Consider the following 27808-nt stretch of genomic DNA (forward strand, 5'->3'; position numbering starts at 1 on the left):
GTTTTGAGCAGTGTTGTAATTAAATCTAATTAAGTAGATTTATGGTTCAGAACACTAATAGTCATGAATAAATACATGTCCCCTGAAGCTGTTTGCTCAATTTACTCCTTATGTCTTTTAACTTGCTTCAAATATATATATATATATATTCTGCTTATTCCTGTCTTTTCTTTAAAAATTTATTTGGCTAAAGTGAAAATGAGTCTTGAATGGGAAGGCCAGTAGAGTTGCCCCTTGGTAGCCTTCTTTTACACTTTGCTTTGAACAAAGCACTTATCCTAGGTCATTATATGCCCTGTCATACACGAAAATGGCCATGGATTTTTTTTCTAGACCAACATGAATTTTTTCTTCCAAAATTGGTAGTGGAAAAGTAGACATAAGAAATTTGAATATTGGTGGTGATAAGGAATTAGTTAAAGGTGAGGATATTGGAGTAGTTTCAATCAAAATTTATTATATGCATATATGAAATTCTTAAAAAATGGAAATTTTTATTTTATTTTTATTTTATTTATATCTTCAAAAAATCAAAACCAGGGGCTGGAAAGGTAGCTCAGCTGTTAAGAATAAGTATATGCTGCTCTTACAAAGGATCTGGGTTTGCGTGTCATATTGAGAGGAGGATTGGTTGATATTGATACAAAGACTGGGTTGGAGTGATAGATAGACTGGCAGGTAAAGTACCAGCATAAAAAGGGCTCAAATCTGAGTTAAGGTCACCAGGAGCTTTGAAAAGCTGAGTGTGGCCAGCACAGGTCTGTAATCCTAAGCCTTTTATGGTGAGAAGGAAGACAAAGAACTAAGAGTCCCTTAAAGCTTCTAAAACAAACTGGTGATTACAACAGAGAACGGGAGACCCTGCCTAGAACATAGTGGAAGACAAAGACTGAGGTCAAGAGCCCGCAGACATCTTCATACACACTCATATGCACTGACAGGTAGGCAGAAATACATGTGTGCATGTGCACACACGGACACACACAAACATGCAGAGAGACAGATACAGAGATAGAGAGACAGATAGATACATGTATGCACAGACAGAGAGAGTGAGAGTAAGAAAGGGAGGGAGAAACAGACAGACAGACACATGCATGCACAGAGACGAGAGAGAGAGTAAGAGGGAGAGAGGGCAGGAAGGAGGGAGAGAGACAGAGACAGACAGAGAGATGCATGCACAGACAGAGACAAAATAGAGAGAATGGGAGCAAGAGAGGGAAGAGAGAGACAGAGTGAGTCAGAGACAGAGAGATACAGAGAGACTGAGATTGTAAAAGAAGACTGATAATAAGTTGAGAAGTTCTTGATTCTTGGCTATCTTGAGAGGAAGGCATACAGAACACTCACCCACTCACTTTGTAGAATCTCTCCAACTGTCAATATCAACATCCCCATCACAACTACCTCTGTATCCCTGTCAACCTACAATGTAAGCACAGGTATCAGGAGCTCAAACAAAAATGGAGACAATCAAGCAGAAGGATGGGTTCTAGCCACTTAGAACTTGCTCATATTCCAGAATGGTATCTGGGAACACATACGAGAATCCCTCATGCTGGTTCTTACAGTTGCTTTGGTGACAGGTTGGTGAAGCACTGTAACTGTGATCAGGCACTGGTTACATATTCTTACCTGGGATATAGTGAAAAGGCCTTTGCCAGGGTCATGGTCTTTATGGTGTCAGAGAATTTGACAGTTTTCTGTGGTAAGTCAAATGACCAAGGGGACTGTGGTCTCATGCTTCTCCCGCACTACAGAATTTTGAGAACATGTTTAGTTAATACTTGTATACTTATTTGTGCGTTTGTGTGTGTGTGTGTGTGTGTGTGTGTGTGTGCATTCACATGTATGCATGTTACATGCATATAACACTGGGTAAACCTGAAATTAGAAGACAGTTTGCCCAAGTCAGTTCTCTCTACCCTGTTGGCTAGGGATGGGACTTAGGTCATTACTCAATGGCAAGTTTCCCTACTTGCTGAGTCATGTCACTGTCACCAATTGCACATTCTGATATATTTTTCATTATAATCAATGAACTTACACTATCATATCCCTATCACTGCAGAGCCTGTCATTTATGAACGTTGCTCTCAGTGCCATATGCTATGAGTTTGGAAAATTGTGCTGCATAGCCATTATTACTATATCAACAGTTTTATTTTCTTCTCCTGGCCTCATTTCTTATAATTCACCTCTTTACTATGACCACTCCACCTTGCTAGCTCTTTGCAGGAAACCCTAATGTTTCCCCTGTTTTTTGTAGTTTCATTTTCCAGAATTTTCTACACTTGAAAAAAAATCATGCAAACCTTTCAGATTGACTTCTGTCCCTTAGAAATATGCATCTAAATTTCTTTTGTGTCTTCCAATGATGCGTCAGCTCTTCCAGTTTTAGCGCTGCCTAACATTTCACTTCCTGAATATAAGCTTACTGTCTATTGAAGGGCTTTGGTTTCTCTCAAGTTTGGGCAGATTTGAATAAAGCTGCCATCAGAATTCATGTGCAAGTTTTTGTGTGGACATGAGTCGTGCAGACATGGCTGGGTCTCAAGGAACTCGGCTTCTGGTTATAAATCAAGTCTATTTATAAGGATGTTCCAAGCTGTCTTCCAGAGTGGCAACATTGCCCTACATTCTCATGGATGACAAAGATCTGACTGCATGTTCACGTCACTCTACAGCCTTACAGGCATTTGCTGTTTTCAGAGCTGTGGGTTTCATCATCCAATAAGCATTTCAAACCTCACACAGTTTTCAGGCACATTCCTGGAATGTTTATGATCCATGGAGCCTTCTTTTCCATGTGCATCTTCTTTGGTAAAGAGTTTGATAAAGCCTTTGAGACAATTTTCAATCTGATTTTTTTTTTTTTTTTTGGTCATAGTGTTATTTTAATATGTGTGCTCAAGTATGTATGAGTGTGTGAATATATACTTATGTATTTACACACATGTATACGGAGCCCAGAATTCAGCCGTGGATTTCACTCCCCAGAACACTGTCCATTATTTTTTTGAGATGAGATTTTCATTAGTCTAGAACTTGAAGATTTGATTAGTTTGGTTGACTGGTGAGCCCCAATGATCTCCCTCCCTCTTCTGGGATTATAAGAATGTCACACCATACTGGACTTTTCTACACCAGCTCTAAAGATTGGCCTTGGGTTCTCATGGTTGTGTTATAAGAACATTAGTTCCTCAACCATCTCCCAAGAACAATAGTCTCTTTCAAAGTGCCTGTCTAGCAATAGAATAAACATACAAATTAAGGACAGCGTGTAGTTCACTTTATGAAGTCATGAAATCATAAGTAAGTTTTAAAAGAATGTGTGTGCCAAATTGTGTAAAACTGACCGATGAGATGCTGTGTTGAACCCTTAGATTCTATAGCTTGCCTGGGTCCTGATGTGTATCTGTCACTTGTGACCTGTGATTTACTTCCTGTGATTTGGTGTTGCCTGGCATGATGGACTAGGTGAGGACATACTTCCACGGGAGCTTGTGAAGTGGAAATGATTTGGTACAATTGAAAGACTTGGAACAGTTTCTGACACAAAGCAACTGCTCTAAAACTGGAATCATTATTCATTCTTTCTGCTAATATTGTAGAAATTGCTCTGTAGTCTGATGAGAACCAGGCCCACCCAACACTATTGTGATACTGGAGTGGGAAAAAGACCGAAAGGGTAGTCAAACAAATTGGCTGAAGCATATTGACCATTATAATTGAATCTATGTGAATGTTTATCTCATGAAACTCGAGAGCACAGGAGACACAGATTTTTCTTTGCTTAAGAAATGATAGAGCTCAGTGATTCCAGCGAGGGCAGGGGTGGCCTGTCTCTGCTGAGCACCTGCTTCTTTTGTTCAGGTTTATCAGTGATAACTCATGTGTCCCTGAAGTTGCCCCCAGTTGCTTTCATTTCTATTTGTCCCCAGGATACCTTTGGTTTCAGAGGAGGTTAGAGAATGCCATTCACCAGGGCAGGTTGATGACTTTGGCTTTTCATTCTTTTCAACTTTCTCCCTGCAATCCTGATTTTAGCTAGGATCTATTAGAGTATTTTTCTTTCTTTCTTCCAGAAGATGTGCTGGAAAATTACATTCTGTTTTTACATTTCATAACCTCTTTTTCTTTCTTTGTCTTAATGGGATTTTAGCTCTTTCTCTCTCTCTCTTCCTGCCTGCCTCTCTGTCTCTGTCTTTCTCTCTCTTCCTTTCTCTCTGTTTCTGTCACTGTATCTCTATCTTTCTTAATATTTATGGTGCTCTTTTTAGAATGAAGGGAGTTTATAAAGACTCTACCATGCTAGCCGACATTCTTGGAAGCTTATGCTATTATACTGGGCTTTTGGAACTTACCTTAGTCCTTGTTGACACAGGAAATCCACCTGTTGCCTATTTTAGGGCTAATGTACCATAGTAGGGGTGGCTTGTGTGATCTTTACCCAGGGATGTCTGCACAGGTTTTTCTTCCACCACAACTGTGTCTTCTGGAGTCCTGTGGGCTTGTTTTAATTTGCACTGGCAGAATACATACTTTTTTTTTAATTCAAAAACTTTATTTTTTAGACCTAAATGATTTCAAGCTTTGTTACTGATCTTCATGCATGAAAACAAACCAAACCAAACCAAACCAAACCAAACCAAACCAAACCAAATCAAACCAAACCAAACCAAACCCAACCAAACCAAAAAAAGAAAACCTAACATAGTACTAGCTAAAGATCTGTGTAATGAGTTTTTTCTTACTGACATTTATATTTTAAGGATTGATTTGTTGTAGCTACTGAACTAACTAGCCACTTTCTCATGAGTGCTCTAGAGAATACTTCTCTTAGTACCAAAATGGAAGGAAAGGTATTAGAATATGTGGATTTTGACATTTTAAAGATGTATCTGTCCTGTCTCTCTGTCTTTCCACCCATCTATCTACCTGCCTCTATCTATCTATGTATCTAGCTATCTATGTATCTATGTATCTATGTATCTATCTATCTATCTATCTATCTATCTATCTATCTATCTATCTATGTATCTATCTATCTATCTATATATCTATCTACCTATCTTTTATTATCTATCTATCATCTATCTATCTATCTATCTATCTATCTATCTATCTATCTACCTATCTTTAATCATCTATCTATCTATCTATCTATCTATCTATCTATCTATCTATCATGCATATTTCTCTATCCATCCATCCAACCATCCATCCATCCATCCATCCATCCATCCATCCATCCATCCATCTATCATGATGTGTTCATGCACATGAGTGCCAGTGTTCAATGTGATCATCAGATGCCTTGGAGCTGAAGTTCCAGGGTGTTGTGAGCTGATGTAGGTCCTAGAAGCTGAATCTAGGTCCCCTGGAAGAACAGCAAACATTGTTCACTGCTAAGCCACCTCTCTGGCTCAAAGTTTTGACATTTTAAAGATTCTAAGAAAAAGAAGCATTTTGTTTTTAAGGTCAGGTTGCACAGGAAAGCTCACTTCTATAGTAGCCAACAGTGGGATAAGCAAACATAAACATGGGGAAGGCTGCATAGAAAAGCCCACTAAGTTGTCATGGACTTGACTGTTAAAAGAATAGAGGTATATGAAAAACATATTTCTTTATGTGACTCAAATAAGTCTTATGGCTTTTAACTATTAAGCTTTATGTTGGAGAGTTTCCTAATCTAAAATGAAGACAATCTAGTGCTTGTAAACACTGTTCATAGTTCTTACTGACATATTGACTATTTCTCCAGGTCCTGGTTTAATGAAGACCAGGCAAATGGAATGACTTAAGTACAAAGATAGGTCTGAAGCACACCATCTGGAAGAAAGAAAGATGTTGCTTCTGGGAAAGGGTTTTCTTCATTAAAAGCAAGATTTAAAGCTAATATATTGAGTTATTATGCATTGATCTTGCCTGGTAGGAGTAACTCTACAAACAATTGCTTCCTTTGAATGAAGATGTTCAAATAAAAATTTTGTCATTTGATACCTCATATTGTGAGCAAGATGTGACAACAACCTATAAGGAATACATACCACTGTTGGCTTCTCTAGAATTTGTAAAGTTGTTGGATTTTTATTTATGTGTGTGTTTATTCACAGCACTTCATGATTATACCATTTTAATCTCACAGGATTATTCAAAAATTATAAATTCATAGGTAATTGATCATCAATGTCATCTTCAACCTATCAAAATGCAATGCATGTGCAGGAGAGGCATTTCAGCAAGTAAGAGTACGTGCTATGTAAGCATGAGGACATAAATTTAAATCCCCTCCAAACACTGGTATGGCTGCATAAGCCTATATCCTAGAATCAGGGGATGTACCAGAGACACACTGAACTGCATTGCTTCCACTGTCTTTGTTCTTAAAAATAATTGTATACCATGTGTTTTGTTGTTGTTGTTGTTGTTGGTAGTGGTGGTGGTGTGCATATGTGTGTATCTTCCTTTGAAGTGGTACCAAGAACTTAAAATCACACAGATAGAGATGACCAGGAACAACCAAAAGGGTATTGGATATAAGTGGAATTTCAGACTCTACCTTCCCTGGTGGCTTTAAGAATCTAGAACAGTGGTTCTTAACCTTCCTAATTCTATGACTCTTTAATACAGCTCCTCATGTTGTGATAACGCCCAATCATAAATTGAATGTTGTTGCTCTTTAATTGTAATTTTGCCACTGTTATGAACTGTAATGTAAATATCTGTGTTCTCCAATAATCTTAGGTGACCCCTGGAAAGGTCATTCAACCCCCCAAAAGGTCACAACCTACAAAATGAGAAACTGATAGAGAGATTCTGTGGCATCCAAATAGTCATACATCAGTACGAAACTATGCAAACTGTGTGGGACAATGTTTGCCTCCCCAGCTCCAATTCCACAGTGTCCAGGAGGGAGTTTACATCCCACTTTACAAAGGAGCCTGTGAGAAATTCTCGACAAATCAAGGAACAGAACTGGCAGAGCTTTAGCACACACCACTAGGCTGTGAGCACTCCTGCATTGGTGCTGGTCTTGTTTATGGAAAGAAATATTTACTTTATGGAAAGACTTATTTCTGTCCTTTACCTCAAGGTCAAACATGCTGCAGAGAATGGGTATGCTCTGGATTTGAATGCCAATTCTGTGTGTGACTGAATCAGTGCATATATTCATTTTCCTAAAAAGAAGTATTTGTTTTTATTAAATTCTCAAAAGGGGGTTGGTGGGGGTTGGGGGTGGTTTGGGAGGGTATAGACTGGGTCTGGGAGGGAAGACAGGTAGGAAAGGAAGGGAAGATGCAGTTGGGATGTAAAGTAAATTAATTAAGTAATTAATTAAAACATTCTCAAAAGAGAGCAGCAACCCAGAGAAAGACTAAGGAATATGAATAGTCAAATAGACAGAAAGTTAGAATTAGAAAAAAATATTACAAATTTTGCCTCGGGCACAAACTGCCTGTTTCCTATGTAATCCATTTGCCTTACATAGACAAATTCTTTAGGGTCCATTAGCTGTCCTCATGAACTAGGTTTGTGTGTTCAATTTTTAAATGCCTAATTTTTAAAATAAGAAAACCAAATATCTTCTAGCGAATGCTCTTAAAATAGCCCCAGATGTATTAAAGGAAGTATAATGTATATTCCCTTTTAATGTAAGAGAATTATCTGCTGAGCTGGCTCATGATTGTCTTGAGGTCAGCTCCTGTCCTCTGACCATACTTGTTTCCAACACACACACACACACACACACACACACACACACACACACACACACACAGAGAGAGAGAGAGAGAGAGAGAGAGAGAGAGAGAGAGACAGAGACAGAGACAGAGACAGAGACAGAGACAGAGACAGACAGAAACAGAGACAGAAAGACAGACACACAGACAGACAGATAGAAACACACACAGAGGCTGACAGATAGACACACACAGAGTGAGAGAAAGACAGACAGACACACACAGTGAGAGAGACAGACAGACAGACGCACACACAGAAAAAGAGAGAGTTTAAAAAATGCAATAAAAAGGTGATCAAGAGCTTGATGCCCCAGTGTAGGGCAGTGAGGCAGGACCGGGTGAGTGTGAGGGTGGAGTAACACCCTCATAGAAGCAGGGTAAGGGGAGGATGGGGAGGATGGGATACAGGGGTTACAAAGGGGAAACTGGAAATGGAGATAACATTTGAAATGTAAACAAAGAAAATATCTAATTATAAAAGACTATCACACATGGGCAACAAACACTGGAGCCTCTTTCTTCATTCATACCATTTGTTTAATAGCCAGTGTCCGTATTTAACAATACGTGTTTAATAAATACTGCCATTTTGGAGGACAACATTTTCTTCCTGTCTCAACAAAACTCACACTCATTCTCGGCTTTGCTCTCCCAACATTCTCTGGCTCTGCTCAGAAACCCTGTACCTTTTGTATAAAGAAAGGCTATAGGGTGTCTTTAGGCATTTTCCTAAGATGATTTAATCATGCCCAAACCTGTCAGAAACAGTTAAAGAGTCACATTTGTTTATTGGGGCCACATGGTGATGGAGAGAAGTGAAGTCAAAACGAAATGAAATAAACCAAATGCTCAAGACAGACAAACACCACAAACATGCCAACCCAGGATGCTTCCTGTGGTGACAGGGACTCAAAAGGAAATTAAAGGAATTCATGGTGGAGTCAAAAATCAAAGCACAGATTCATATTTGAGTAGCCCCATGGAAATCAAAGCAATCAGGTTGTTTTTGTAGATGTTGGCAAAGATAAATCCTCCCCAAATTCCAAATGCTTAAGCAGTCCCTTATAGGGCAAAATTCAGCCTTGCTGTCAACCATTTCCTGAGATGAGTTTTTTTTTGACCCACCTGAGGTTTGCAGTTATTTCTATTTTGAGATATTATAGAGTTATTAACTGATGATTATAGATTCTTTCTTCTCTCTGCTTCAGAGTCAGCATTTAGGGCAAACCAAACAACAACAATAACAGCAACAACAAAAACAAATGTATTCTTTGAGAAGTTGGGACATTTTGATTTGAGCCCATTCACTTTCTTCTAGCTCCTCCCAGATGCACCATTACTTTAACCCAGCCAGATTTGTGTTATCAGTTCTTGTTTGTTTTCCTGTTTGTTCTACACCAATCAGTCCAGTCTGTCTTAAGTATTCTTGTATGTGTGGCCTTCCATGGGAGTATGGTCATCTCACCTGGGGTTGTGTGTGTGGCCTTCCATGGGAACATGTTTATCCCACCAAGGGTTGCACTCTTAAGAGAAATACTGTTCAAAGGACACAATAAATGTACAACAGTCCAGTTTAAAATATTTTTGTCAAAATTCACAGATGTCTAGTGTTAATTCTTTTACTCTATGTACACATACAACTACACATGCAGAAATATCATGATTATTACAATCTATGATATTAAAATATCTTATAAACCAAATCTATCTCTCTCTATATATATTTTATTGGATTCTGTGTCTTCCTGAATTATACAACTGCTTGATGTTCTCATTGTCTTTCCTTGGGATCTCCATGGTGGTTTTGCTTGTTTTGTTGTTTGTTTTATGTCTCTGGGTCACTGGCGTAGATTCCTGTTACCCAAATACATGGTGCAAAAGATCCCCTGTGAGGTCTGCAAATCCTTAGTTAGATTCTGAAGGCCAGAGCTGTCATCTCCTTGATCTGTTTTGATTTAAAAAAAGTTAGCAAATTCCCATAGGAAAAGTGTATCATGTAAGATATGTTTGCATTGTCCCTTCATGATATTGACTTATTTTCATGAAATATATTTTAACATTAGTGCTTTTCAAAACATATCTGCTTGTTTCTACTAGGAGATTATAAACCGTTAGTAGGCAGGAATTCTGCCTGGCATTGGGTCAGCGCTCCTTCAGTAAAAACTTGATTAAATGAGTTTGCTGGGTGATAACACTGTTCTTTTCAAATAAGTATTATTTGTAAATTGCTTCTGTAAAGCAAAGATTACTCTTCCCTTTACTAAGATAAAAGAAGTTTTCTTCTTCGTCTTCTATGGAACTTTTACCTCACTAGATATTTGTCTTTGTATTGTGAATACTACAAATACATTTTAGTGGGGTCAAACAACTCTTTCCATTGAAACACATTTCAGAGACAATAATATTCCAACCAACCACTTTTACATTCTTAAGAGGGCCTATATTATATAGTATTTTCAAACGGTATCTGATGATAGGAGCTTTCCTGGGGTGAAGACTTCATAGCAATGGTTCTCAGCCTTCCTAATACTGTGACCCTTTAATATAGTTTCTCATGTTACAGTTACCCTCAACCATGAAATTATTTTTGTTGTTACTTCAGAAATGTAATTTTGCTATTCTATGAATTACAATGTAAATATTGGCATTTTCTGATGGTCTAAGACGACCCCTGTGGAAAGCTGAGAACTTCTGAGGTTGAGAACCACTTCATTATCAGCTTGTGTTCTGAAAACTCATTTTTACAAGGTGGCTTTAAACCATTACTGTGGTAGTAAATCATATTTATTCAACACTGGGATGTGTCAAGCTCTTTGATGGTTAGGTACAGAGACAAGTGAGTGTCTTTAAAGGCCAGGTAGACACAATACACACACTGTATGGAGTCAGACTGCATGTGATTTAATAGAGGGAACAGTCCTTAGGAAACAAATATCAGATACCAAGAAGTGAGAATTTATTACAAAGACAAGTAATGAGACCCAGTAGCTGTTTTTCTCCTATGAGATGGTAAAAAGAGTGATGAAGGCACCTGAATAAAGTTTTATGTGTTTCTTAGGTATGCAAAATGAAGAGAGACATTAGCTTCTTACATTGGTTTGTTGGCATCTCTTTCTTTAATGAAAGGAAAGGGAAATGCGTAAGATCCACGTCCATCATTATGTACACACTTAGAAATATTTGTGAAACCTATTTATTTGTACAGTAAATGAACACTAATGGGAAAGAATGAGGAAAGGGACAGTGATGAACTCTCCAAAACAGGAGGTGCTCTAGAACAGGATTAGCATAGCTAAAGGCAGTGTACATTTGCTGTTATTTTTTTCAGTACTCACAACCAGTTCTGTAGTGCAATGGTACTTTGGTTCACTTTTTATTGGTCAGTATATATAGTTCAAGTATGTTAGAGATTCTTTCTTCTCAATGAATGGTATGATATAACACTGATTAGTATATGATGTCTTGTACACAGTGAGTGGTTTAGAGTTGTAACTGAAGTCAATACTATTCAATACCAGCTCAAATGTAATGACGGTATCATGAAATAGCATTTCAATCACTGTCCTCAATTTCTCTTATAAAATACCCACAGAGATATGTTCTTCTAGCTGGGCTGCCTTGTCTGACCTCTGTGGGAGAGGAGGTGCCTAGCTTCACAGATATTTGATATTCCAGGTTGGGGGGTATATTTAAGGTTGCCCTCCCACCCTGAGGAGTAGGGGATGGGTGATAGGAAATGGAGTAGGGTTGTTAGAGGGGGAGGGGACAGTGAGTAGGATGTAAAGTGAATAAGTGAAAAAATATATAGGACAAAACAGCAAATTTATATTTTAAACTATTTCAAAAATTGTTGAAAAATTTGTCCTAATTCCAAGCCAAAACTCATTAATAATAATAAAAAAAAACTACAGAAAGAAAGTTATGGGGAGAAGAATTTGCTTTAGCATACAACTTGAGGTGGTAGAACCATGAGACAGTTTGCTCACATCTGTGCAGATAAAAAAGCACTGAGATATAAAGATGAAGAAGGCATGAAGACCTACCCTTCCCCCCTTTTATTTTCATTTGGTGATAGTCATGGGATGGTATCATTCATAGTCAGGGACTTTTCTTACCTCAGTTGTAACTCTCCACAACATCCACAAAGACATGCCCAGAGCCATGTCTCCTAGATCATTCTGAATTCAGCCAAGTTGACATTGGAGATTAACCATCAACTCTGCTTATGGTCGATTGGAAGTTGGTGAACTGAAGATCTGTAGTTGCCGCTTGGAGACAACACTGTAGTGTTTTCTTAGGATCAAGTGAATGTGGAGAAGACTAGAGCTGACAGAAAAGAGAGAAGCACACACAACTATGTCAATGAGGTTTATTAGTGTTGAGTCCATTTGATGTAGGGTTTGGGTCTTTGCAAAAATCATGCAACAGATATGCAAAGTTGTTGCTAAGTAGCTGTGTGCTTACTGGCTAGTTACTGATACCTTCATTTTTTTCAGGTGGATTATAAAAGACCTGGATTTAATAAGTGGGTTTTATAATTTGTCATCTGTTGGTGGGGTTGTAAACTGGTACAACCACTCTGGAAATCAGTCTGGCGATTCCTCAGAAAATTGGACATAGTACTACCTGAAGACCCAGTTATTCCACTTCCTGGCATATACACCAGAGAAGCCCCAACACACAACAAAGACACGTGCACCACAATGTTCATAGCAGCCCTATTTATAATAGCCAGAAGCTGGAAAGAACCCAGATGTCCTTTAGTAGATGAATGGATACAAAAATTGTGGTACATTTACACAGTGGAGTACTACTCAGCTATCAGAAACAATGACTCAACGAAATTCTTAAGAAAATGGATGCATCTAGAGAATATCATCCTGAGTGAGATAACCCAGTCACAAAACAACAGACATAATATGCAGTCACTGATAATTGGATACTAACCCCAGAAAGCTCTGAACACCCCAGAAACAACCAACAGACTATATGAAGTTCAAGAAAAAAAAAGACAAAAAAAAAAAAAAAAAAAAAAAAAGAGAGACAATGAAAAACAATTTTGACTTTGACTATTTCCAGGTTACATCTTGTTTTACATGTACTTTATGCTCATTGTAACTAGTAAGATCTTAATGCACACTATTAAACCTTTAGAAAAACCAAGTATTGACAAAAATGTATTCGTATACTTTTATGCAAAAATGCTTAAAATCTGTACATATATCTTTGTTTTTTTAAAATAAATTTGTTCAATTAAAAAAAAAGAACATTTGTGATTTTTCAATGGGATTTTTCCTATGTTCTATCAGTTTATGGAATTAAAAGTTGGGTTTCTGGGATGCCATGACAGGCCCTTAGAAAACAATTCCAAGTCTTCTCAAAACTTTTCTAGCTGTAGAGCTGCAGAATTCTGGCTCCTTGAGCCTAATGTTGAAGCGTATTTTTCAGTATTAAATGTAAAAACTTAATCAAAAGATTTAACTTATGGGGGAGTTGTTGAGATGGCCACGAGTCCACTGGAATTCTGGGATTTAGGGAAATTGCAATGGAAATTTCAGCTAGTGGTCTGGAAGCAGTGGCAAAGTATACATCCAGTTTTAGTTGCAATATTAGCTGTGTGTCATTTATAAAGGATCTAACTGACCAAGCAGGGGACTGGGTGACACGGCCATTATTTTGTGTGTGGTTGATTGGATTTACCAAGAGCTCTGGTGGAAACGACTGGGGAACCAGTTGCATGCAGGCAAGACGTTCATTTCTAAAATGGATTAGCCCAATATGCTGAGTGACCCATTTATTCATTTCACATTGCATTCGGATTTCATTACAGGAGAAGTCAAAAGGCCATTTTCATTTTGGACTCCAGAAAGGTCATTTGTAACTCTTGGTTTTCTTTCCTTGGTTTTAGTTTGGATGATGAGGAAGAAGAAATTGAATGCTGGTAGTGTTTGATTAGTCTCACCATGAATTCATTATTTTCTGATCATGCCTGCTAGGCTTCAGACTCTAATTGTGTCTGTCAACATGGTGAAAAACATTTTGGATTTAGTCAGATTCCTGTAGACTATTTGAAAATGGCATTTTAGAAAAGGAGGCTTCAAATCTCCTGAACTCGTTCTATGCTGGAGGCATCAAAAGTCTCCTGAGAGATACTCAGCAGAGTACAACAAATAAAATAACTTTCCTGTATATAAAAAGCTAGAAAAAAGAAAAATAATAATTCCATGACTTTATTTTGCAGATTAATCTTAGTCACAGTCTTAAAACAATAAGAAACTGAGAATGGTAACTCACAGCTTCATTTACCCAGGCTAGCACATTGAATATTCTGATTCCGTATAATGGGGTCTATATATTATTCCAAGAAAATCAACTAAATTAATCTTCCTTGTACCTGGTAAACAGCCTTTATTTGTTTAAATCCTGTTTTCATAACACTATACCAAGTCCTAACCATAGTAAAGTATTTTGAAAAGCTTCTTTATTAATATTTGTTTGGCTTAAGAAGCATAGCTTTAAAGTACTTTATAATTTACAAAGGAGTGAGAAACTTTCAAGAAAAGAATAGGAGCAAAGTGGCTTCCAGCTGAGTGAAACCAACTGGTTCTAAAAAACACCTATTTTGCAAGCAAATAAATGAAACTAGAAAATATCATTCTGAGTGAGGTAAGCCAGACCCAAAAGGGTATGCATGATATGTACTCACTGATAAGTGACTATTAGCTATAAAGTACAGGGTCAAACTGTAAACTTACTGAAGGAAGGTTCTATGTCTGGGCTCCACATAATTGGATCATTAAGGCCTAGGATGGGGTTAGACATAAAGCAAAGTGTTGAAATCTATTTGTAGAATAGTGAAAGGGACCAGAGTGGTGAGTTCTGTCACGGGAGGAAAACCACCTTTCGAGACTCATACCCAGTAGAAATCTCCAAAGGAGGAAAACAAGCAGAGTTCCACGTGATGTTACTTTCATCTATAAGTGACAGGGCAGCCTCTTTTCATAAAGTATCTCTTGGTTCACATATGAACAGTTCAACAGTAGATGTGAGTTTTGGTTGAATACAATGACTTAGGTTATATTGGTCAGCTCTACCTACCTACCTACTTTCCTTCCTTCCTTCCTTTTTTCCTTCCTTTCCTCCTTCCTTCCTTCCTTCCTTCCTTCCTTCCTTCCTTTCTTTCTTTTAACTTTATTTTAAAAAACAAAGATAAATGTACAGATTTTTAAGCATTTTTGCATAAAAGTATACAAATACATTTTATAAGGTTGTAATTAAGTATTTGTGGGTACATATATATACACATATGTATATATGTAACAATAATAAAGGAAAAGAGGTTATTAATTTGAGGAGATAGGAGAGAAACTGGGAGGGGCTGTAGGAAGGAAAGGGGGATGTGATACAGTTCTATTTTAATTAAAATATTTTCATTTTTCTTCTTTTTTTTTTTGATCTTCACACAGTCTGTGGGTTGTTTCTGGGGTGTTCAGAGCTTTCTGGGGTTAGTATCCCATTATCAGTGACTGCATATTATGTCTGTTGTTTTGCGACTGGGTTATCTCACTCAGGATGATATTCTCTAGATGCATCCATTTTCTTGAGAATTTTGTTAGGCCATTGTTTCTGATAGCTGAGTAGTACTCCACTGTGTAAATGTACCACAATTTTTGTATCCATTCATCTACTGAAGGACATCTGGGTTCTTTCCAGCTTCTGGCTATTATAAATAGGGCTGCTATGAACATTGTGGTGCACGTGTCTTTGTTGTGTGTTGGGGCTTCTCTGGTGTATATGCCAGGAAGTGGAATAACTGGGTCTTCAGGTAGTACTATGTCCAATTTTCTGAGGAATCGCCAGACTGATTTCCAGAGTGGTTGTACCAGTTTACAACCCCACCAACAGATGACAAATTATAAAACCCACTTATTAAATCCAGGTCTTTTATAATCCACCTGAAAAAAATGAAGGTATCAGTAACTAGCCAGTAAGCACACAGCTACTTAACAACAACTTTGCATATCTGTTGCATGATTTTTGCAAAGACCCAAACCCTACATCAAATGGACTCAACACTAATAAACCTCATTGACATAGTTGTGTGTGCTTCTCTCTTTTCTGTCAGCTCTAGTCTTCTCCACATTCACTTGATCCTAAGAAAACACTACAGTGTTGTCTCCAAGTGGCAACTACAGATCTTCAGTTCACCAACTTCCAATCGACCATAAGCAGAGTTGATGGTTAATCACCAATGTCAACTTGGCTGAATTCAGAATGATCTAGGAGACATGGCTCTGGGCATGTCTTTGTGGGTGTTCTTTCTTTCTTTCCTTTTACTTTTAATTAATTAGTTAATTAATTAACTTTACATTCTGATCTCTGGGCCCTCCCTCCATTCATTTCTGTTTCTCTTACATTATCTGCTTTTCCTCAGAGAACAGGCTGGTTTTGTGTGTCCACTTGACACAAGCTGGAGTTATCACAGAGAAAAGAGCCTCAGTTAAGGAAATGCCTTCATGAAATCCAGCTGTAAGGCATTTTCTCAACTAGTAATCAAAGGGAGAGGGCCTAGTTCACTGCGGATGGTGTCATCTTTGGGCTGGTAGTCTTGTGTTCTTTAAGAAAGCAAGCTGAGAAAGCCAGAGGAAGCCAGCTAGTAATATCCTTCCACAGCCTCTGTATCAGTTTCTGCTTCCTGACCTGCTTGTGTTCCAGTCCTGACTTCCTTTGGTGATGAACAGCAATGTGGAAGTGTAAGCTGAATAAACCCTTTCCTCCCCACCTTGCTTTTTGGTCATGATGTTTTGGGCAGAAATAGAAACCCTGAACAAATACTCCCACCATGGGTACCAATCTTCTCTGGCATATAAGTTCAGCAGTACCAAGCACATACTCTCCCATGGAAGCTAATAAAGGAAGCCCAGTAAGGGGAAAGGAATCTAAAGGTAGGCAACAAAGTCAGAGACAACCCCTGTTCTGATTGTTAGGGGGTCCGCATGAAGACCAAGCTCCACATCTGATATCTGTTACAAATGCATAGGGGAACAGCCCATGAATTCTCTTTGGTTGTTGGTTTAGTCTTTATGAGCCTCCATTGGTCTAGATTAGTTGCCTCTGTAGCTCTTCTTATGATGTTCTTCATTTCTCTAACTTCCTTAGTATTTTTCAGGAGTCTTCCATAAGACTCCTGAGCTCCACCTAATAATATTTGGCTATGGATCTCTGCATCAATTTCCACCAGCTGCTGGACTAGGCCTCTTAGAAGACAATAAAACCAGGACACTTTCTACAGGCATAGCAGGGCATTCATTAATAGTGCTACGGGTTGGAGTTCTCCTTTGGGGTAGGTCTCAAGTTGAGCCAGTCATTCGTTGGTCATTCACTAAGTCTGATCCATCTTTATTCCTTTGCATCTTTAGTCAGGACACATTTTGGGTCAAAAATTTTGTGGATAGGTTGGTGTTCCCCTCCCCCCACTGGAAGTCCCTCCTTGTTGCAGGAGGTAGCTACTTCAGGCTTAATATCCCAATCTGCTTGGAGTCTCAGCTGGGGTTACCCTCCAAGATTCCTAGGAGCCTCCCCTGTCTCAGGTTTCTATCTCATCCCAGAGATGTACCCCCTTTGATTTTTTTCTCTGTCTCAGTTTCCCCTCCATAAACCTGGTCTCTACCCTTATTCCCTTCCCCACCTCATCTCTAACCAGGAACATTCTGTCTATTCAGTGTCTATTTTGTATCTCTTGATTAAGATTAAAGCATCCTCCCATGGGCTCTTCCAGCTACTTAGTTTCTTTGAGTCCATGGATTGTACTATGGTTATCAGGTACTTTTTGACTAATATCCACTTATTAGTTAGTATGTAAAGCCCCAGAGGGTCTTTATCTGCTGGGAGATCCCTGAGTGGGACAAGAGACTTGGATCAATGGAAAAGCAAGAGGTTTATTTTTCCAGAGCAACTGGATTGACCTTCAGCAGTCTCTCAAACAAGATACCAGAGACAATCCCGATTCTAACTTATAAGTACCTTTTATAGATTTTTATAATTTTCTAGACTACAGTAACAGCAATCACCCTGGGAAAGTACTTCTGTTCCCTAGAGAGCCCAGGTAGTCTTTGGCCAGTCCATTTTACAGTTTTTCTGAGAAGTGTTCTGTCAGAGTCATTTCTGGGAAATCATCCTGGGTCCCAGAGCATGACACTCTCCTTTGGGGCCAAACACCATTTCCTGGAGCCATCTCAGGGTTGGGTCAGTGTTGTTTAATCTTATCAAGTACATACCACATGTATCTTTCTGGCTCTAGTTTACCTCATTCAGGATGCTATTCTCAAATTTTATCTATTTCCCTGCAAAATTTAAGTCTTTGTTTTTAATAGCTGAGTAGTATTTCATTGTGTGGATGTACCACATTTACCCCTATTCTTTGGTTGAAGGACATTTGGGTCATTTCCAGTTTCTGGCTATTATAAATAAAGCTGCTATGAACATACTTGACCAGGTGTCTTTGGGGTATGGTAGAACATCTTTTGCCAGGAGTGGTATAGCTGTGTCTTAAGGTATGTAAGGGTTCATGATTTGCCAGAAAAATTATACCCCGCTTAAAATAGTATGAAAATGCAAAGATTGTTTTATTCTGTAGAAGTCTAGCATGCTGGGGTCTCCCATTACCAAGTTAGAGAGACAAACAAGTGAGCTGTAGGCTCGATTTAAAGCATATTAGAATTCCTGAATAGATAAGCTTTATTTTACTCCATATCTAGGGGCATCCTACTACTGGGCTGTTGTGCTGAAAACTGTTACTGGGGAGGTTTGGTGACTCGCTGACCCATTATCCTTACTTTAGGCTATGTAGCTGAGACATTCCATTAAGATTTAGGCCAGGAGGCTGTAAAGTGTTGTTGAGGAATTCCTGGAGAGGTGGCCTTATCTTACTTAATCTCTAGGCATTCTGAAACCATTATCTGCTCATGAAGGCTGAAGCCTGTTCTTTTGTTTTTTTTGTTTTTGTTTTTTGTTTGTTTGTTTGTTTGGTTCTTTCTTTTTTCTTTTTTTTTTCTATTAGTAATTGACTCACCTGGGCTTGCCTGTATTTGCCCAATTCTTAGTCACAGTCTCTTTAACTGCTAATTTGAAGTCTGTCATGGAATCAGCCCAGCCTTCTCAGTATAACTATTCCCAGTATTATGAGAAACTGCCAAATTGATTTCCAAAGTGATTGTATATTATTGCACTCCCAATAGCAATGGAGATATGGTCCCCTTGCTGCAAATACTCACCAGCATGTGCAGTAGCTTGAGATTTTTATCTTAGCCATTCTGATTGGTGTAAGGTGGAAATTTCAGGATTGTTTTGATTTGCATCTCTCTGAGGACTCAGGATATTGAACATGTTTTTTTAAGTGCTTCTCAGCCATTTGGGATTTCTCTGTTGAGAATTCTGTTTACTTCTGCACCCCATTTTAAAATTTGGTTATTTGCTTAGTTTGTGTCTAATTTCTTGAGATCTTTATATATTTTGGATATTAACCCTTTGTCAGATGTACGGTTGGTGAAGAGCTTTTTCTATTCTGTAGGCTGCCATTTTGTCCTATTGACACTGTCCTTGGCCTTGCAGAAGCTTTTCAGTTTCCCGAGGTGCCATAGATCCTGAGCCACTGGTGTTCAGTTCAGCAAGTTGTCTCCTGTACTAATGTTTTCAAGGCAGTTACCACGTTTCTTTTATTACATTTTGGGTATCTGAGTTTACACTTAGGCTTTTAATCCACTTGGACTTGAGTTTTGTTCAGTGTGATAAAGATCAATTTGCATTCTTCTACAAGAAGACATCCTGTGAGACCAGCACCACTTGGCTAGACTAGTCTGATCCCAGACTGCACTGTGATCCCTGTGCCCCGAGAATTCCTGGATGTCTCTCTTCAGATATATCAGTGGAGAAAGAACGTGGCCTCACCTGTGGACTCAGTAGGGAGAGCACTCCTGTGTCTGCTCAGTTCTTTGCAGGCTGTGTGTGAGTCCTGATGGCAGTGTCTGTCTAGTCGTTTATTGATACTCCAAAAGCAGGTAGAAGAAAAGACACCATATAATTATTGCCAAATCAAATTTAAAAGAATAACTATATCCCGCAAAGAATTAAGAAATACAATCGTTCTCCAAAGTTTCAAGCTTACCCTATTCCCAGGCCTGTAGCCAAAATAATAATAATTGCAAAGTTATCATTACTTAAACTTAACTTTTGACTTATTATACTTCAGAGCTCATTGCTCCAAGGTCAGCTACTTGCATTTTCCTGTGAAGCTCTAATGATAAATGACATGGGCAAAGCTGCCAGGCGGTGGCCAGAGAGAATCAAGTTAACCCTTAACTCAGTAGTTCCTCTAGCTTTCTGCTTCTGCACATTACACACAATGACTTTCCTGAGAGTACCAGTATTTACTAGTATGTAATTTTATGCATCCTATATTTTCTTATTCAGGAACCACTCTCAAATGTTGTACAAAACTTATTCTATAACTTTAATAACCTTTTCCTTCCTTGAGGTCCCAATGTTGGCTCTAATTCATTTTCTAATAGTTTTTTTCAAACTTTCTTTGCAAGTCAAGCATTAATCTGGAACTACCATTGTGCAGTTATTACATTGTTACCAAGAAGAGAACACACAGCATGCACCTGGGCCATTAGGACTGTGCTGTGCTGTGCTGTGCCATTGTACCTCAATTTTTAATTGTTTAAAAATCATTACATCAAGGAACATCTAGTTTCACAGAATTCAACAGAGCAGAAGGAGAAAGAAATAGGAAAGTCAGATAAAATAGAATAATTATGCACACCAAGGCCAACTGAAAAGCAGTCATACACAAATGAAATTTATATAATGGCTGACCATGGGTAAGGTTAGGAATAACTATTTTTTGGTTGTTTTTTTGTTTGTTTGTTTTGTTTTTTGTTTTTGTTTTTGTTTTTGTTTTTTTTAACAAAGTGCTGTCCCCAGCACTTACCCTTAGCACTTCTTTCATTGTGTTCTATAAGTTTAGGTATGTTGTGCCTTAATTTTTATTATAGTTTAGAAAGTCTTTAATTTCTTTCTTTATTTCTTTTTTGACCCAGTGGTCATTGAGAAGAGAGTTGTTTAGTTTCCATGAGTTTGTATACTTTCTGTTGCTTCTGTTGTTGAAGGCTAGTTTTAATCCATGGTGGTCTGATAAGATGTGAGAGGTTATTTTCATCTTCTTGTATGTGGTTAGGTTACTTTGTGACCAGTTATATAATCAATTTTGGAGAAAGTTCTGTGTGTGTGTGTGTGTCTGTCTGTGTCTGTGCTTTTCTTTCTTTGGTTTGCTGGTGTGGATTTTTTCCTTGTGTTTTTGGGGTGTTATTGCCTCCTCGTGTTGGTGTTTTTCATTCTAGTATCTTCTGTGTAGCTTGGTTTGTGGATAAATATTGTTTGATTTAGGTTTTGTCATATTTTTCCATCTATTGTGAGATTTTAAAAAATTGCTGGGTATAGTAGTCTGGGCTGACATTTGTGGTCTCTTAGAGTCTGAAAGACATTGGCTTAGGCTCCTCTGGCTTTTAGAGTCTCTGTTGAGAAGTCACGTGTAATCCTAATAAGTTTACCTTTATGTTATTTGGCCTTTTTCCCTTGCAGCTTTTAACATTCTTTCTTTGTTCTGTACATTTAGTGTTTTGATTATTATGTAGTGGGAGAATTTATCTTCTGGTTCAATCTATTTAGTGTTCTGTGAGGTTCTTATATGTTCATAGGCATCTCTTTCTTTAGGTTGCGGAAATTTCCTTCTTTGATTTTGTTGAAAGTATTCTCTAGTCCTTGTAGCTGGGAATCTTCTCCTTCTTCTAGTCCTATTTGTAGGTTTAGTATTGTCATAGTATCCAAGATTTCTTGGGTGTTTTGTGGCAGGAAAGATTTAATATTTTTCTTTGATTTATATATCATTTTCTGTAATTATAACATTTATGCCAGAGATTCTCTCTTCCATCCTTTGTATTCTGATAGTGAAGCTTGCATCTATAGATCCTGTTCTCTTCTCTAGGTTTTTCTCTAGGTTTTCCATTGCCAGGATTTTCTCAACTTGTGCTTTCTTTATTGCTTCTATGTGCCTTTTTCTGGTCTGGAACAATTTTATTCATTTTCTTTACCTGTTTGATTGTATTTTTCTGTATTTCTATATGGGATTTATTTGATTCCTTTTTAAAAGCCTCTATCACTTTTATAAGATTGTATTTAGTCATCTTCTTTTGCTTTGGCTTTGTTAGGTCAACGAGGGCTTGCTGTATTAGGAGAGCTGGGCTCTGGTGGTGCTATATTGCACTGGCTTTTTGTGTTCTTAACCTGAACTTTGATTATCCCTTATGTTGGCCAGATGGTCGTCATGCTGTCAGGAGTCTTCAGGGAGCTAGGCAGAGCCATTGGCCTGACAGAGGAGCTCAGGAAATACCCATGCTGCCCTTCTTTGTTGGCTGTGACCCAGTTGGACCTGAATGTTCCTGGGGCGTGATAGACCTCCTGTTGAAGGCTCATAGAGACTTGAGCCAGAAGATGGAGGTCGAGGGACCATAAACAGTTTACCTCTGCTGGTTGTGCCCTAGGTGGACCAAGCAGGCAAGGAATTGGACACTATTTTCTTTCTAGTTCTTTTCATTTATCTCTCTCTCTTTTTTTTTTTTTTTTTTTTTTTTTTTGACCTGTCACTAAAAAATATTTCTGTATGATAGTTGTACTGGTTAGCTTTGATTGTCATTTTGGTAGATCTTTCAGTCATCAGACAGAGGGAGCCTCAATTGAGGAACTTTCTTAATCATGTTGGTTTAATATCTGTGGGGAGCACCTTATTAGTGAATGTAGGGGGACACAGCCTATTTTGGGTTGCATCAGTCACAAAGCATGTGTCCTAAACCACATAAAATTGTTAGTTGAATACAAGCCTTTTGAGTAAGTCAGAAGTCAGCATTCTCTCATGGCTCCTGTTCTGAGGTCCTACCATTGATTCCTGTCTTGAATTCCCTGAGTACGAGATTATAATCTAGTAGTGTAACAAAGAAAAATATTGTACTTATTGGCTTTTATAATTCAATCATTATATTAGAAGAGAAAATGGAATTTTATTTTCTCTGATAAAGAAAATGAACATAGAAGTTAGCCTTTGTTACCCTGGCCATGCCTGGATTTAGAAATAACTATAAAATAAGCCTTAAACCAATGATATTGTTACTGAAGTCTGTTTTGTTATCTGTTAGAGGTTAACTCACAAAGAAAGCTAGATCATCAAAGAAAAATGAGAATAGTCTCACTAGACACAGGAAGAATGATATTGAATGTAAAACAGTCATATATTAATTAGAATTTGGTCCTATTACTACTGTACTGATTGAATGACCTACCATTAGTAAGCTTTTAAAATCAGAGTTTCGAAGACTATGCTCTCACAGAATATATCAGGATATACAATGGGGTAAAAGAAATGTTCCTGTGATGATGAACCATCTAGATTCCTTACTCAAGCCAAAGCAATGAGGCCAGACCATGATCTAAATCCTATAACACATTGAGCCAAAGATATTTTATCCATTAAACTCTTTCCCTCAGCTACCTGTCCCAGTGATGCCAAAGTGATTATAATAGTGTGTGAAGTGTTTGTGTGTGTTATGTACATTTAGAAATCACTTCAACAGTGTGTTTAGTTTCTAGAAAGGGACTTTGGGCAAAAAGTCAGGGCTAGGCAATCAGTTCTGCAGGGTGGCTATGGGGCTATCATCCTATGAGGATTAATCTACCTCTTTAGCTTGACAGGATTTAGAATCACCTAGGAAACAAAGGGGAGTGAAAATCTGTTGTGAATGTAAGGGTACCTTTCTATTGTCTAGACTGAATTAGAAATGGGGAAGTGAATATAGTTATAACCTTTAGCTCCCTTTGCTTTCTGAATCCAGAAATAGTGTGACCATTCATCTTAGGCTCCTGCTGACATGACACCTCCACCATTGTGGACTCTACCCTTGAAATCTGAGTCAAAACAGACCCTTGTTCTCATGAGTTGTTTTTTGTCATGCATTTTGTTACAGAAATGAGAATAATGACAAAGCCACACTCCTTCTTTTCCTATTCCATACCTTTCCACCCATCTTCTGCTTCCCCATGGTTTCTTCCTTCTTCCTTTCATTCTGTTTTCTCTTTTTTCATCTCTTTGATGGAAAATGGAAACGGTTAAATGAACCAACTTTATATAAAATGGTTACCACATTACCCATCACATAGCAGAGGTATGGATATTAATTATAAGAATGATGACTATTCCTTTAATGTCTTTAGTTCTCCTCCTATTTTTAATGGGGTGGCTCCCAGAGATTTTAGTTAAAATATCAGTTTCTTAGACATTTCTAGTGCTTTCTCAGTTTCTCAGGAGAATCTCCCAAATTCTGAGGTAAGATAAATGAAGACAAGAAATACAAGGCATGTAAACAGCACAGGCTTCAGAGGAGTGATCATCAAATTCTTTCCTCCCACAACTTAGACTCATATCTTATTTTATAATGCTCTTCCTATAGATCCTTGAAAGCAAGGTCACTACCACTCTATTATGGAAATAAACATTCATTTCCTTTTCCTTTGTGGCATCTGCAAGGTAACTGGCTATATTGGTGAGGATTCCCCAAAAGAACAGATCAAAACACAAATTTCTTAGGTTATCTTTTATGGTACAGTCTTAGCAATCTTCTTGTGACTGTCTTCACAAGAAGGATCTGAGGACCTCATGGCTGCTTAGTTCAAGAGGTCTGGGGGATTTTAGGGGGGGGGGTCACTAGCCTTCAGTCCACAAGGTAAGGCCAAAGAAACTACATTCTGATGTCAAAACTAGCACCAGAATTGATGTATATAACAGCAATACATAAACAGAATAAATAAATGTGGCAGTGTGATGCAAGGAGTATATGAAGGCAAGTAAGCATAAGTAAAACCAATCAAAAGTCTGCCTTTGAATCTCAGTTTAGCAGGCTGCTATGGGATGGTACCACCTACATTTAGTGTATGTCTTTCCATATCATGGACCCTGATCAATAAATGTATGTTCAATGGTTAATCTCTTTATTGCTTGTCAATTTTATAAGTTGGCAACTAAGACCAATCATGGCACTGAGGGTAGATCCAACATTTTAGCAATACTTGGCTCATTTTTCATGTGTTGTTTCCTTCCTATGACTGAGTATGTATGCATACACATATAGAACACACGTATATGCATCCACTAAAATGTTATGATTCTGGGCTAGTGAGATAGCTCAGAGGATAATGGAACCTGCTGTCACATGTGATGTTCTGGGAACATTTGTTGAGAATAAAGAACTTTTAAAAATATTTTATTGAATATTCTATATATTTACATTTTTAATGTTATCCTCTTCCCCCTTCTGTCTTTCCTTCTCATTCCACTTGGTTCCATGAAAGTATTCCCTCTCCCAGTCACTCTCTCTACCTCAGGGCCTTGGCATTTCCATACACTGTGAAAAAGTGCCTTCATTGGACCATGGCCTCTTTTCCTATTGATGCCAGACAATGCTGTCCTCTGTTACATATGAAAATGGAGCCATTGGGTCTCTCCATGTATACTTTTTAGTTGGAGGTTTATTCCCTGGGAGTTCAGGACTGTTTGGTTGTTGATAATTTTGTTCTTATCATTTGGTTACAAGTCCTTTCAGCTCCTTCAGACCTTTCTCTACCTCTTCACTGGGGTCACCATGTTCAGTCTGATGGTTAGCTGCAAGCATCCTCAACTTTATCTGTATGAATCTGGCAGAGCCTCTGCAGGGGCATTCATACCTGTCTCCAGCCAGTAAGACTTCTTGGCATGAGCATTAGTGCTTGAGTTTATTGGCTGCATAAGGGGTGGATCCCCATGTAAGGTAGTCTCTGAGTGACCATTTCTTCAATCTGTGCTCCTCTATTTGTCCCTGTAACACCTCCTGTGAGTGTTTTGTTCTCTCTCCTAAGAAGGACTGAGGCATATGCATTCTGCCTTTCTTCATTTGAGCTTTCATAAGGTCTGTGTATTGCTTCTTGGATTTTCCAAAGATATTGGGCTAGTATCCACTTATCAATGAGTGCATATCATGGGTGTTCTTCTGCAGCTGGGTTACTTCACTTGGGACTATAGCTTCTAGTTCCAACTATTTGCCTAGAAATTTCATAAAGTCATTGTTCCTAATAGATGAATAGTATTCCATTGTGTAAATGTACCACAATTTCTGTATCCATTTCTCTGTTGAAGGTCATCAGGGTTCTTTCCAGCTTCTGGCTATTATAAATAAGGCTGCTACGAACATGGTAGAGCATGTGTCCTTGTTATATGTTGGAGCAGCTAGTGATATTTTGACTTCTTCCTTTCAAAATTTTATCTCTTTGACTTCCTTTTGAAATCTCTTGACTTGCTCTGGCCAAGACTTTCAGTACTATATAGAATATGTAGGAAGAGAGTTGGCAACCTTGTCTATTCTCTAGTGGGATCGCTTCAAGTTTCTCACAATTTAGTTTGATTTTGGTTACTGGTTTGGTGTAGATTGCTTTTACTATGTTTAGGTATGGGCCTTGAGTTCCTGATCTTTCCAAGACTTTTTTTTTTTTTTTAAATTGAACACCTTTATTTTAAAAAACAAAGATAAATGTACAGATTTTAAGCATTTATGTATAAAGTATGCAAATACATTTTTGTCAGTATTTGATTTTTTTAAAGGTTTGATAGTATGCATTAAAATCTTACTAGTTACAATGAGCATAAAGTGCATGTAAAACAAGATGTAACCTGGAAATAGACAAAGTTTTCTTGTGTAAAGATTAAGTATAATGGTTTTTCTTTTTCTTTTTCTTTTTTTGGCCTTTGATTTTTCTTGAACTTCATATAGTCTGTGACTTGTTTCTGGGGTGTTCAGAGCTTTCTGAAGTTAGTTTTCCAAGACTTTTAACATGAAGGGGTGTTGAAATTTGTCAAATGCTTTCTCAGCCTCCAGTAATGATCATGTGGTTTTTTTTTTCTTTGAGTTTGTTTTTATGGTAGATTATGTTGATGGATTTCCTCATATTGAACCATCCCTGCATCCCTGAGATGAAGCCTACTTGATCATTTTTGAATGATTGTTTTGATGTGTTCTTGAATTCGGTTTATAAAAATTTTATTGAGTATTTTTGCATCAGTGTTCATGAGGTAAATTGGTCTGAACTTCTTTTTCTTTGTAGGGTCTTAGTGTGGTAGCTATGAGGGTAATTGTGGCTTCGAAGAATAAGTTGGGTAGTGTTCTTTCTGTTTCTATTTTGTGGAATAGTTTGGAAATTATTGTTATTAGGTCTTCTGTGAAAGTCTGATATAATTCTGCACTGAACCTATCTGGTCCTGGGCTTTTTTTTTTTTTTTTTTTTGCTTGGGAAGATTTATCTGATGTTGATTAATTTTGGTACCTGGTATCTGTGTAGAAAATTATCGATTTCCTCTAGATTTTTCAATTTTGTTGAGTATAATCTTTTTAGTATCATCTGATGATTTCATGGATTTCCTCAGTTTCTGTTGTTATGTGTCTGGTTTCATTTCTGATTTTGTTAATTTGGATACTCTCTCTGTGCCCTCTAGTAAGTCTGGCTAAGTGTTTAACAATCTTGTTGATTTTTTCAAAGGACCAGCTTCTGGTTTTGTTGATTCTTTATATAATTCGTTTTGTCTCTACTTGGTTCATTTCAACTCTGAGTTTGATCATTTCCCCCTGTCAACTCCTCTTCAGTATATCTGCTTCTTTTTATCTAGAGCTTTCAGGTATGTTGTCAAGTGCTAGTATATGCTCTCTCCAGTTTTTTTATGTTTTTTGTTTTATTTATTTATTTATTTATTTATTTATTTATTTATTTATTTATTTGAGGCACTCAGATCTGTGAGTTTTCCTCTTGGTAATGCTTTCATTACAACGCATAAATTTGAGTATGTTGCACCTACATTATTAAATTATAAAAAGATGCTTAATTTCTTTCTTTATTTCTTCTTTGACCAATTATCATTGAGTAGTGCATTGTTCAAC

This window comes from Micromys minutus (genome assembly GCF_963924665.1).
Source record: "Micromys minutus genome assembly, chromosome: 25".
Classification (NCBI taxonomy): domain Eukaryota; kingdom Metazoa; phylum Chordata; class Mammalia; order Rodentia; family Muridae; genus Micromys; species Micromys minutus.